The sequence below is a fragment of the Elephas maximus genome, chromosome 3, assembly GCF_024166365.1.
Source record: "Elephas maximus indicus isolate mEleMax1 chromosome 3, mEleMax1 primary haplotype, whole genome shotgun sequence".
Taxonomy (NCBI): Eukaryota; Metazoa; Chordata; class Mammalia; order Proboscidea; family Elephantidae; genus Elephas; species Elephas maximus.
The window spans coordinates 47431401-47444139 of NC_064821.1; positions in this window are offsets into that span (position 1 = coordinate 47431401).

The window sequence follows — 12739 nt, forward strand, 5'->3', positions numbered from 1 at the left end:
ATGTACAGAGGTCTTGCCACTTCATTTGTACTGCAGGATTCGTGAGTCACTTCTCTTCTCTCTTATCTCCCATAGCATTTAGCATGATACTGGCTGCATAGAGCAGGGATACAGTTGCTTTTTATTTTTAATCTTTTCGATATGATTCAAATCAAGAGATGAAGCCAGATTGGGCAGGTAGGGGGAGAAGACTCAGCTTTGCCTCATTTGGTGCTGAAAGGGAAAAAAAAAACTCAAATAATTTATTTTTCAGAAACACAAAGTCAAGGAAGAATCATGAAGCAAACTATCCAAGTTTGGCCCATTTATTTATTGAAGCCTAATGAGCCTTGGTGGCACAATGGTTAAGCACTCGGCTGCTAACTGAAAGGGTGGTGATTTGAACCCACCAGCTGCTCCTCAGGAGGAAAGACCTGGCCATTTGCTCCTGTAAAGATTACCCAAAAAAGCCCATTGCCATCGAGTCGAATCTCACTCATAGCAACTCTATAGGACAGAGTAGAATTGCCCTCACAGGTTTCTAAGTCTACAAATCTTTATGGAAGCAGACTGCCACATCTTTCTCCCATGCAGTGGGTGGTAGGCTCAAATTGCTGACCATTTTTTTAGCTGTTGAGCACATAACTACTGCACCAATAGGGCTCCTTCCTGTAAATATTACAGCCTTAGGAAACCCTATGAGGCAGTTCTGAACCCTGTGGGGAAATTCTGCCTTGTCATATTGGGAGTCGGAATCAACTCAACAGCATACAGCAACAACAGAACGTGCCAAGCACTGTGCTAGATGCTTTTACACGTATTATTTCATTTACTCTTTACACCATCTCTTAAAAGTAGGTGTGTTAGTCTCCTACAACTGCTGTAACAAATTACCACAAGCTGGTGGTTTAAACCAACAGAAATGTGTTCTTTCACAGTTGTGGTGGCTATGAGTTTCTGAAAGTGTTGGGAGGGCCACACTCCCTCTGAAGGCCCTAGGAGAGATTCCTTGCTTCTTCCAGCTCCTGGAGGTCAGATGTTCCTTTTTTTTTTTTTTTTTTTTCGTAATTCTAATCTCTGCCTCTGTCCAGGATGATCTCATTTCAAGATCCTTACCTTAAGTACTTCTGCAAACACCCTAATTCCAAATAAGATCACATTTTGAAGTTTGGGAATCACAGTTCAACTTACTACAGTATGTGTAATTATCACTATTTTACAGATGAAGAAAATTCAGTGTCAGAGAGGTTAAGCAACTTGCCCAAGGTCACACAGCTAGTAAATGGTGGAGTTCCGTCTGACTTCAAAGCTTGTGTACTTTTGCTTATTTCCTTTATTACTTAGTAACTATGTTTTCTTCGTCTTTTTTTTTGCTAAAAGGGTATGTTGCTGAATTTAGAAAATAATTTAAGTATATTCTGTCATTTTTCTAAAATAACTTTCTTTGTAATTGTTTCAATGTCTTATATTTCCATTAAAGCCTTTCTTTTATATACTTAGCTTTTGCTTTGGAGAATGGTGCAAAGTCTAGGCTGTCAAGCAAATTACAATTCCAGCTTTACCTTTGCATCTCTTGGGAGAAGAAAGAGACAAAGCCCTCTTCTCTGGGTCTAATTAGGCTGTAACTCAGCCTTCTGGCTATGGAGGTCGAGACAGGCAGCTTTAGAAGAGATCTGTGTCCTGTCTCTGAGAACAGTAGGTTTGTTACATGACTCTCTGGTGGGTCATTGGTACTGTTTCTGGTTTTCAGATGCTGCTTTTTGGTTCTTTGAGGATAATTGTTTTTTAGTGTTTTTAGCCATTTTCAAAGACTTTTATTATTTAATTTAAATATTTATTTATCCGTTTGTAATTTAACCAGCCTTTGAAACTTATTTTAAGAAGTTGCTATCTTGAGTAAGAACGAGAATTGCAGCTTAGAAAAAGCATATTTACTGTTTACTAAGATACTTTTTTTTTTTTTAGGATACTTAGCCTGGTTGTTTAATTATCCTCTAGAACATAAAAATTATAATTTTATTTCCTTAAATGTATTAAAAAAAAAAACTGAGCAAGTATTTAAGGAATACAAGTCACACTAAAACAATCATTCCTAAGTAGGACTTTTTACATGTAAACAATTACTGAATTTACTCCTTAACTTCAAATAAAAATTAAAATAAATTTTGAGAGAGGTAAAATGGAGATTTTTATGGTATTTGAGTTTCTAAATCACAATCAGTTGTATACGTTAAAAAATATTCTTATTTTTTAAAGACAAAATTACTGAGAATTGTCTATATTCAGTGTGAGTTCTTAGTCCTTAACAGAATTAAAGGAAATTTGATTGCAGAAGGTGATTGGGAAACCACTGTATTTTTTGCAAATAACGTGCCCACATAACTAACATGCCCACATAACTAAAGTACCCACACATGTAATGTACACAGAGTACCTAGGAAAATAATGTGTGAGGGGGTTGCGCAGATGGCAAAAAACATATAAAGTGCATGTTATTTGCATAAAAATATGGTAACCTCTCTCATATCTTGTTTACTTTGGAGGTGATCTAGTTATTAAGAGAAAACAAAATGATTATGATTAAGGATGCCATTAGAAGGAGGAGAAATATAAGGAAGAAAAAAGTAAATTCCCTCTCTTAGTAACCCAAGTGGCCTGCTCAAAAGTAGCTTACTTGGCATGGAACCTAAAAAATATACACGTACGTATTTAAGTAATTTTTCCTTAGCCCGTTACCACTGCCACGTCACTGTTCTAATCCCTCACATATAATTGGTGATCAAAGTGTTGAATTCTGTCTACTACATGATGCTTTTAATCTGCCTCTTCCTCTCCAACCCACTGCCTTCTAGCTACTGTATTTGTATCTCTTGCCTTTTTGTCTTCTGTACCCCAGGATCTTCCATTCTCCTAACCACTTTCTACACTGTGGCCAGAGTGATGGCTCTTTTGAAAACAGGTACATGTGACTCTTCCACTTAAAATCCTTCCATCTTCATTTCTCATAGGAAAAAAGAAAAAAAGTTGTGATAAATCATAGACTCTCTAGCCCCTTATATAAAGCCCTTCACCTTTAATCGCTGCCCACTCTTCCTTCTTTATTTCTGGTGGTCTAGCCTCAGAGAAAAGCCAGTGACTTGAAGTTCTGTCCTTTAGCTCAAACTATGCTCTTGGCCTAGAATATTCTTCACCAGACTGCCTTCACTCCCCCAGTGGCTCAGTGAAGATTTTGGTATCACCACTACCTTCATGAAACCTTCCTTGAGTATCTCTTCTCTTCCCTCTGTCACCTGCTTCTATTTAACCAAAATTCCAATGCATTTTTAATACTGACCTAGGTTACATAAATTTTAGTTATCATATTTGTATGTTATTGTTTTTATGTATTTAAATTGTATGTATTTAAATAACAGTGTTTCATAGTGGCTAAGACCTCAGGCTCTGAAGTCTGACTGCTTGGATTCCAGTTCTGACTTTGCCATTCATTTCCTAGCTGGGTTATGTGGGCAAATTACTTACGCTCTCTGTACTTCAATTTGCTAAATAATCTGTAAAATTTACTGAATAATCTGTAAAATGGGGATAACGATAGGTGAAGATTAAGTGAATTGATACATGTAATACTCCTAGAGCATTGCCTGTGTCAAGCTAATATTTACTGAGTACATTACTTGTTCCGTGAAGAAACCATTATTATAATTGTACAGGTTTTATTTGAGAAAGTTCTTTTAAAATGCTTTATATATGTTATTACTATGTTGCTTTGTAAAATAAATAATAAGATAATGTTAAAATATGTTGTAATGCTATTTGTTGTTAGAATTCTTCCTCTGGAAATAGAAAAGTTTTGAAATAAAGAAATTTTCTACTTCTGGGCAGAAAAGTTTAATGCAGCTCTTGAATTTTAGTAATGTTAGTCATAGCTTTGGCTGAGTGGTAGATAATCTACAGTTTACTAAGAATTTGGTGCATAGATTAAGTGCCTCATCTGAAGTCACATTAAGTACACAGCAGAACTAGAAGTGAGATATAAAAATGTCCGATGTCTGGTTCCTCAACCACATTAAAAAAAAAAAAACCTGTTGCCATCGAGTCGATTCCGACTCATAGCGACCCTATAGGTCAGAGTAGAACTGCCCCATAGAATTTCCAAGGAGCGCCTGGTGGATTTGAACTGCCGACCTTTTGGTTAGCAGCTATAGCACTTAACCACTACACCACCAGGGTTTCCCCACATTAACCAGGGGTGTCAAATTACAGTTTGTTTTTTCAGTTCTCCTGTGGTTGATTCCAATTTTCATTGTTATAAATGATACTGAAATGAATATCTTTTTACCCAAAACTTTTGTGTATCTTTATTTCTTTTGACTAAATTGACCAAAGCAGAATTATTTGATCAAAGGAATCAATTAAATCTTTGGATACTAACTTCTAGCATTTCTTTCCAAACAGCTGTACTAATTTGTCCTCCTACCAACAGAGCTTGAGAATGTTCATTTCCACCATATTTTTGCTATCAATGAATGTTAGCTTTGCTTTTTATCTTTGCTAACTTCATACTCAAGGAAAAGAAGAAAGAAAGGAAAGAAGGAGGAAGAAAGGAAGGAAGAGAGGGAGAAAGAATAAAAGAAAGAAGGAAACTAATTGCAGGCCCTGAGGAAAGGTCTATCTTGTTCTCTCTTGCAGTTCTTTAATTCACTAGTTTTTAATATAAGGTTAATGCTTCAGTTGCAACTGTTTTTCTTATTGCAGGATTTTTAATAACCAAAAGTTTTCACATCTAAAAAAATTTTTTTAAAACCCTACCTAAACTGACCCAAACCCATTGCCATTGAGTCAATTCCAACTCATAGTGACCCTTTAGGACAGAGTAGAACTACCACATAGAGTTTCCAAGGAGCGGCTGGTAGATTCTAACTGCCAACCCTTTGGTTAGCAGCCGAGCTCTTAAACACTGTGCCACCAAGGCTCCTTTAAAAACCTACATAAATTAAAAACAAGAGCAGAAAAAAACTCATCAGATATTATCATTTCATGTGTTAAGTATGATTAAGAATTATAAGAACTTAAACTCCCGAATCTAAAGACTGATTTTTAAAAAAGACAACAGATGTATCAACAATTGGACTAGAAAAAAATCCAGTTTGAAACTTCATGTTTTCATTTATTAGATAGAATAATTAGTAATGTAGTTAAAAAGACTTTAGGTATCTAAGAGGTGTCTAATATGCATTCTTTGCAAAACAACTCAATAGTTCATGGTGATATACTTTGAAAAATGATTATAACTATTAATTTAATTACCTTTATATTAAATTAATATAAAGGTTATATTAATTGGAGAATGTTATATTAATTGGAAAGATTAATAAATGACTTTGTAATAACTGGTAGTACTATGTATTACCTCATATAGCTTGCTTCTTAGGTACTCTTAGGAATGATTGCCCAGTGCCGTGGAGTCGATTCCGACTCATAGTGACCCTATAGGACAGAGTAGAACTGCCCCATAGAGTTTCCAAGGAGTGCCTGGCGATTCAAACTGCCGACCCTTTGGTTGGCAGCCGCAGCACTTAACCACTACGCCAAGGGATGATTATGTATGTTTAAATGCATGTTGTTGTTGTTGTTAGGTGCCCTTGAGTTGATTTTCAACTCCTAGTGACCCAATGTGACAAAGTAGAACAAACCCATAGGGTTTTCTAGACTATAATCTTTACAGGAGCAGATCACCAGGTGTTTTCTCCCAGGAAGCCTTTGGGTGGGTTTAAACCACTAACCGTTTGGTTAGTAGCCGAGCACTTAAATGTTGCACCACCAGGGCTCCTATATTATGCATATTTATTTCTAAAAAGGTAGATTGTTGTTGTTATTAGGCATCTTCGAGTCAGCTTCGACTCATAGCGATCCCATGTATAACACAAAGAAAGGCCTCCTGGTCCTGCACCTTACCTCACAATAATGGGGTATGTTTGAGTCCATTTTTGCAGCCACTGTGTCAATCCATCTCATTGAGGACTTCCTTTTTTTTGATGACCCTCTACTTTACCAACCATGATGTCCTTCCCCAGGGAGGATTTCCACCAGAGATAATTTTTTATTAATCAAATAGTCTTGGTGGTACGGCGTAGAGCAGAACCTTGAGGCCCTGAGGAAAGGCAGGGGTTAAACACAGTACAGAGTGAGCTGCACAGACTCTGGGCTGACTTCTCATTAGGAAATCTGGTATTTCAGGTTGGACTGGCCTCTGGGAATGGCTGCTCCTTTGTTCACAAGAAAAAGTGCTTTAGGTTTGAGTGCTCTCTCAGATGTGACTTGTAGAAAATGAATCCTAGACTTTTCTAGCATTAGAAAGTGAGGCATAGGGCCCTGAAGTACCTTTGAAAAGACTTTCCCCGCATGAAGCCAAGACAACAGCAGCCCATTTCCTTAATATCATGTATAATTACAGTGACAATAACAGCCTATGAAGGCCTAGCACCACTGTATACCCGTGCAAGTTGTGTAAATTTGGAAACGTGGTGATGCAATCTATAAATCTGGTTGTTCATTTTTCTTTACACGGAGCCATTTATTCCTTTTACATTGACTGTGAGATTAACTCATAAAATGATATTGAAGTTGCCATTTTTACTTTCAGGTGATTCTGTTTTCTTATTTTTCATATTCTGGGATCTACTTATTCATTTATGTTTGTCTGATGGCCTGTCTCTGTGTGTGGATACCTTCTTGCAGAGTGGTTTTCTTTTTTTTTTAGTTGCTTCGTTTAATCTGTGACTAATAAAACAGCATGTACTCCTAGCATTTAAGAGTATAATTAGGTTCAAGTCAGATAAAAGGGAGTAAATGGCATGGTTCATTCTTGCCATTATTTATTACTCCCTTGTTTCAATTGTTGTTGTCATTAGGTGCCATGGAGTCGGTTTGACCCCCAGCGACCCTATGTACAACAGAATGAAACACTGCCTGGTCCTGCACCATCCTCACAATTGTTGCTATGTTTGAGCCCATTGTTGCAGCCACTGTGTCAGTCCACCTTGTTGAGGGTCTTCCTCTTTTTTCTTGACTCTCTACTGAAAGGTCGGTGGTGCGAAACCACCAGTGGCTCTGCAGAAAAAGATGTGGCAGTCTACTTCCATAGAGATTTATAGCCTTGGAAACCCCATGGGGTTGCTATGAGTCAGAATCAACTCGATGGCACTGGGTTTGGGTTTCTACCTTACCAAGCCTGATGGTCCCTCCTGATAACATGTTGAAAGTACATGAGACAAATCTTGCCATCCTTGCTTCCAAGGAGCATTTTGGCTGTACTTCTGCCGAGACAGATTTGTCCATTCTTCTGGCAGGCCAGGTATATTTAGTATTCTTTCCCAACACCTTAATTCAAAGGTGTCAATTCTCCTTCAGTCTTTCTTATTCATTGTCCAGCTTTGGCATGCAGATGAAGCGAATGAAAATACCATGGCTTGAGTCAGGCGCATCTTTGTCCTCAAGGTGACATCTTTGCTTTTTTTTTCCTTCAATATTATGATCAAAATTCATGTTGGAAAGTTCTTAATTAATCTCTAGTGAGCCCACTATAGGTTCTTTTTGAATCAAATTGATTGGATCCTTTATTTGTGTTTTTTTTTTTTAATTTACCTACTGAACACTAAGTTAACTTCCACTAATTTGTGTATTATTCTGTATATGTTCTTGAATTTTATATGTGCACATGTTCCCACCAAGCAGGTCATGGGCTTCTCCTAACCTTCAGTCTATACAGAGTATGTTCACCAAATTTAGGAAGGGAATAAAGTAGGTAAGAGAGGGACCCTATCAGGAAGGAAAGTGTAGTGCAGTTGATAAATATTGTAATGTAAGTTAAACAAGAAATTTGTGAGCTAGTGGAAAGAGCAATAGATTAGAAGTCTAAAAACTTGGGTTCCAGGCTTAGTGCTGTAGTTACTATTTGTTTGAGATTGCACACATTCGCTTAACTTCTCTAAGTTCCTGTTTTCTTAATCTGTAAAACAGGACTTATAATACCTATCTTTCCTATTTCTATAGGATTGTTATGAGAATCAAATGAGATACTGCATGCAAAATCACTTTGTAAACTCTAAAGCTCCTTATAAAGGTAATAAAAATATGATCGCTTTTGCAAGAAAATATAGAATTCTTGGCGAGAATTCATGAAGAGATGGGCAGGAAAGGGTGTCCAAACTGGGAATTTATTCTGAAAAAAGGTTTTAGAATCTTAGGCCATTTAAATGACAATTCCTCAAGGAAGTTTTCCCTGACACTTCCCCTACCCCAAGTCTAGGTTCCAAGTTCCTTAGGTGTGCCCCATGGCAGTCTGCACTCTGTTGTCCTGTAGCATTTGCTGGATGGTGTGATCGTTGCCTGTGTTTACAAGACTGTAAGCCCCTTGAGGTCAGGAACCTGGTCTTATTCATCATTAAGTCCATAGCACCTGCTGTCGTGTACATTGTTGTTGTTAGTAGCTGTCCAGTTGACTCTGACTCAACAGAACAAAATGTTGCCAGTCTTGCGCCATCTTTGGTATGCTCAAGCCCTTGCTGCAGCCACTGTGTATTTTAAATGCCTTCCAACCTAGGGGGCTCATCTTCCAGCACTTTATTGGGCACTATTCTGTTGGCAGGCAGCTGGGTGGCACAGACAGTTAAGTGCTCAACTACTAGCCAAGAGGTTGGTGGTTTGAACCCACCTACAGATGCCACAGAAGCCCGGCCTGGTGATCTGCTTCTGAAAGGTAACAGCCTTAAAAACCTTATGGAGCAGTTCTGCTCTGCACACACAGGGTTGCCATGAATTGGAGTCAACTCGACGGCAACTAACAACAAATTCTGTTGGCTAATTTTCAGAAGTAGATTTCCAAGCATTTCTTTCTAGCCTGCCTTAGTCTGGAAGTTCTGCTGAAACCTGTCCACTACGAGTGACCCTGCTAGTATTTGAAATATCAATAGCATACCTTCCAGTATCATAGCAACATGCAAGCTACCACAGTATGATAAACTGACAGATGGGTGGTAGTACACATAGTCAGCACTTGAAAAACATGTCAATGTACTTTTTCTGTAAGTGTTTCAGTTTTTATTATGCTAGGGAAGGCTTCATCAAGGTGGCAGTTGAGCAAAATCCTGAAGAAGGTAAATGAGTGAGCTAGAGGGATATATAGGGGAGAACATTCCAGGCAGAGGAAGCAACATAGCAGAACAGGTGTCTTCACGGAACAGTTAGAAGGCCAGTTGCCTGCAGCAGAGGGAGCTAAGGAGAGAAGAGAAGGAAGTGAGGTCAGGGAAGGGGGCAGTTCATGGGGAGCCTTGTAGGTGGTTGAAGGATTTTGGCATTGACTGTACATGAGACAGGAGCCACTAAAGGGTCTGAACAGAGAAGGGATACAATCTGACTTAATTTTTAAAAGTGTCCCGCTGACTGATAATGTGGAGAATTGACTGAAGGGAGGCAAGGCAGAAAGCAGGGACACTAGTTAAGAAGCTGTTATAATAATCCAGGCACAAGATGATGGTGACTTGAACCAGGGTGTTAGTAGTGGAGGTGATTAGATTCTAGATCTAGTCTGAAGAAAAGGCCAACAGGATTTGCTGATGTGTGATGTGAGGGAAAGTAGGGTGTCAAGGAAGACTCTCAAGTTTTTGACCTGGAAGACCAGAAGGATGGGGTTAGCAATTATAAGACAGGGAAGAAGAAGATTGCTGGTAGAGCAGGTTTTGGGGGCAGATGAAAAGCTCAGTTTGACACCCTTGAGCTGCCTATTAGATATCCAGTCTGATTTTAAAATCTAAGGTAATAAATCTAAGATGGCAATATTCTGTAATAGTGGTTAAGAGCCTGGGTGCTAACATTTCCAATCCACCAGCCAATTTCGGAAACTGTATGGGGCAGTTCTACTCTGTCTTACAGGGGTGCTGTGAGTAGGAATTGACTCAACAGCAACGGTTTTTAATATATATATATATATATATATGTGATTTTTTTACGTGTAGTAAAGAAATACCACATGTTGCTCCAAAGGAATGGAAATTAAAATTTCCCTTTTGTATAGAACTCAACATTTGACCATTTCCAGCCGGAACATGGCAGAATTTCATTTTTCTTTGAGCAGACAGCAACTAAGATTCAGCTTTAGTCAATTAAGTTGTCCTTGTGTGATGTTTGCTTCATTACATAAGAAACTTATTTTTAAAGCAAATTTTTTGGAAAAAAAATTGTAAAACGTTACTCTACTTCTAATCATATCTAAGTAAAGTTATATTAAATACAATTTATCTATTTACCGAGGACTGGGTTCAGCATTTAGCACAACTGTTGCTTTCCATCATTCATCACTGAATGCATATGGAAGGCTTACTATGTACTAGTAGCTTTTCTTCACAATGTTATCCATCATTTGTTATGATCCACACAGTCGAATGCCTTTGCATAATCAATAAAACACAGGTAAACATCTTTCTGGTATTCTCTGCTTTCAGCCAAGATTCATCTGACATCAGCAATGATATCCCTCATTCCATGTCTTTTTCTGAATCCAGCTTGAATTTCTGGAAGTTCCCTGCTGATATACTGCAGCAACCATTTCTGAGTTATCTTTAGCATAATTTTACTTGCATGTGATATTAATGATATTGTTTGATAATTTCTGAATTCCATTGTACCACCTTCCTTTGGAATGGGCACAAATATGGATCTCTTCCAGTTGCTTGTCTAGGTAGTCATCTTCCAAATTTCTTGGCATCGACGAATGAGTGCTTCCAGCATTGCATCCATTTGCTGAAACATCTCAACTGGTATTCTGTCAATTCCTGAAGCCTTGTTTTTCGCCAGTGCCTCAGTGCAGCTTGGATTTCTTCTTTCAGTGCCATCAATTAATTATTGGTCATATGCTACCTCCTGAAATAGTTTAACATCGACCAAATCTTCTTGGTATGGTGATTCCGTGTAGTCTTTCCATCTTCTTTTGGTACTTCCCGCATCATTCAATTTTTGCCAATAGAATCTTTCAATATTGCAACTTGAGGCTTGAATTTTTTCTTCAGTTCTTTCAGCTTGAGGAATGCCCAGGAATGGGAATTCCAGAATACTCAATTGTGCTCAAGTGGAACCTGTACATAGGCCAAGAGATAGTCATTGGATACTGCATGGCTTAAAATCAGGAAAGGTGTGTGTCAGGGTTGTATCCTTTCACCATACTTATTCCATCTGTATGTGAGCAAATAATCCGAGAAGCTAGACTACATGAAGAAGAATGTGGCATCAAGATTGAAGGAAGACTCATTCACAACCTGTGATATGCAGGTGACACAACCTTGCTTGCTGAAAGTGAAAAGGATTTGAAGCACTTACTGATGAAGATCAAAGACTACAGCCTTCGGTATGAATTACACCTCAAAAAAAAAAAAATTCTCACAACTGGAGCAATAAGCAACATCATGACAAACAGAAAAGATTAAAGTTGTCAAAGATTTCATTTTACTTAGATCCACAATCAACACCCGTGGAAGCAGCAGTCGAGAAATCAAAAGATGCATTGCATTTGGCAAATCTGCTGCAAAAGAACTCTTTAAAGTGTTAAAAAAGCAAAGACGTCACCTTGAAGACTAAGGTTGTCCCTGACCCAAGCTGTGGTGTTTTCAGTGGCCTCATATGCATACAAAGCTGGACAATGAATGAAGAAGACCGAAGAAGAATTAATGCATTTGAATTATGCTGTTGGCAAGAATATTGAGTATACCATGGACTGCCAGAAGAAGAAACATACCTGTCTTAGAAGGAGTACAGCCAGAATGCTCCTTAGAAGGGAGGATGATGAGACTTCGGCACATGTGCTTTGGACATGTTATCAGGAGAGACCAGTCCCTGGAGAAGGACGTCATGCTTGGTAAAGTAGAGGGTCAGCAAAAAAGAGGAGGAATCTTGACATGATGGATTGACACAGTGGCTCCAACAATGGGCTCCAACATATCTACTGTTGTGAGGATGGCCCAGGACCTGGCAGTGTTTTGTTCTCTTGTACATAAGATTGCTATGAGTTGGAACCAACAGGACAGCACCTAACAAGAAGTAGCTTTTCTAGCCTGTTATAGAGATGTGTGCGTGAGATGTAGTGAGGGTTTAGAAGAAATTGCTTCTGCACTGGTTTGCTCTAGATTACTAGTGCTATCTTTTGTTAAAAGCCTTCTTTCCTCTCTCAGAAAGTTATCATTTATTTTTCATGTCTGTGCCTCTCTATGAATGTGATATTTAGTACATTAGATTTGTTACTTCTATTTTGACTGTTGAAATATGATTTTGTTTCCCCTTTTCCATCCTTTTGACAGAGTTCCAATTAGCTGAGGTAGAGTGATAGTTGGATAAGTGACATGCTATTTTTCCTTCTGCAACTTGAAATTATTCCTTGCTTCAATCAATTTCCTGGTGTTCATTTTAGCATACCTAGGCAAAGAAAAGGAGCCCTGGTGATGCAGTGGTTAAGTGCCTGGCTGCTAACCAAAAGGTTGGTGGTTCGAACCCACAAACCACTCTGCAAAAGAAAGATGTGGCAGCCTGCTTCCATAAAGATTACAGCCTCGGAAACTCTATGGGGCAGTCCTACTTTTGTAGGAATCGACTTGATGGCGACAGGTTTATGGGCAAAGAAAGCTAAAGATCTAAGATGATGCAAAAAGCTATGAGTGGATTAGATTTGACTGGATAAAATACTCAAAAGATTATATTCATTACTTATGTATATGCATAC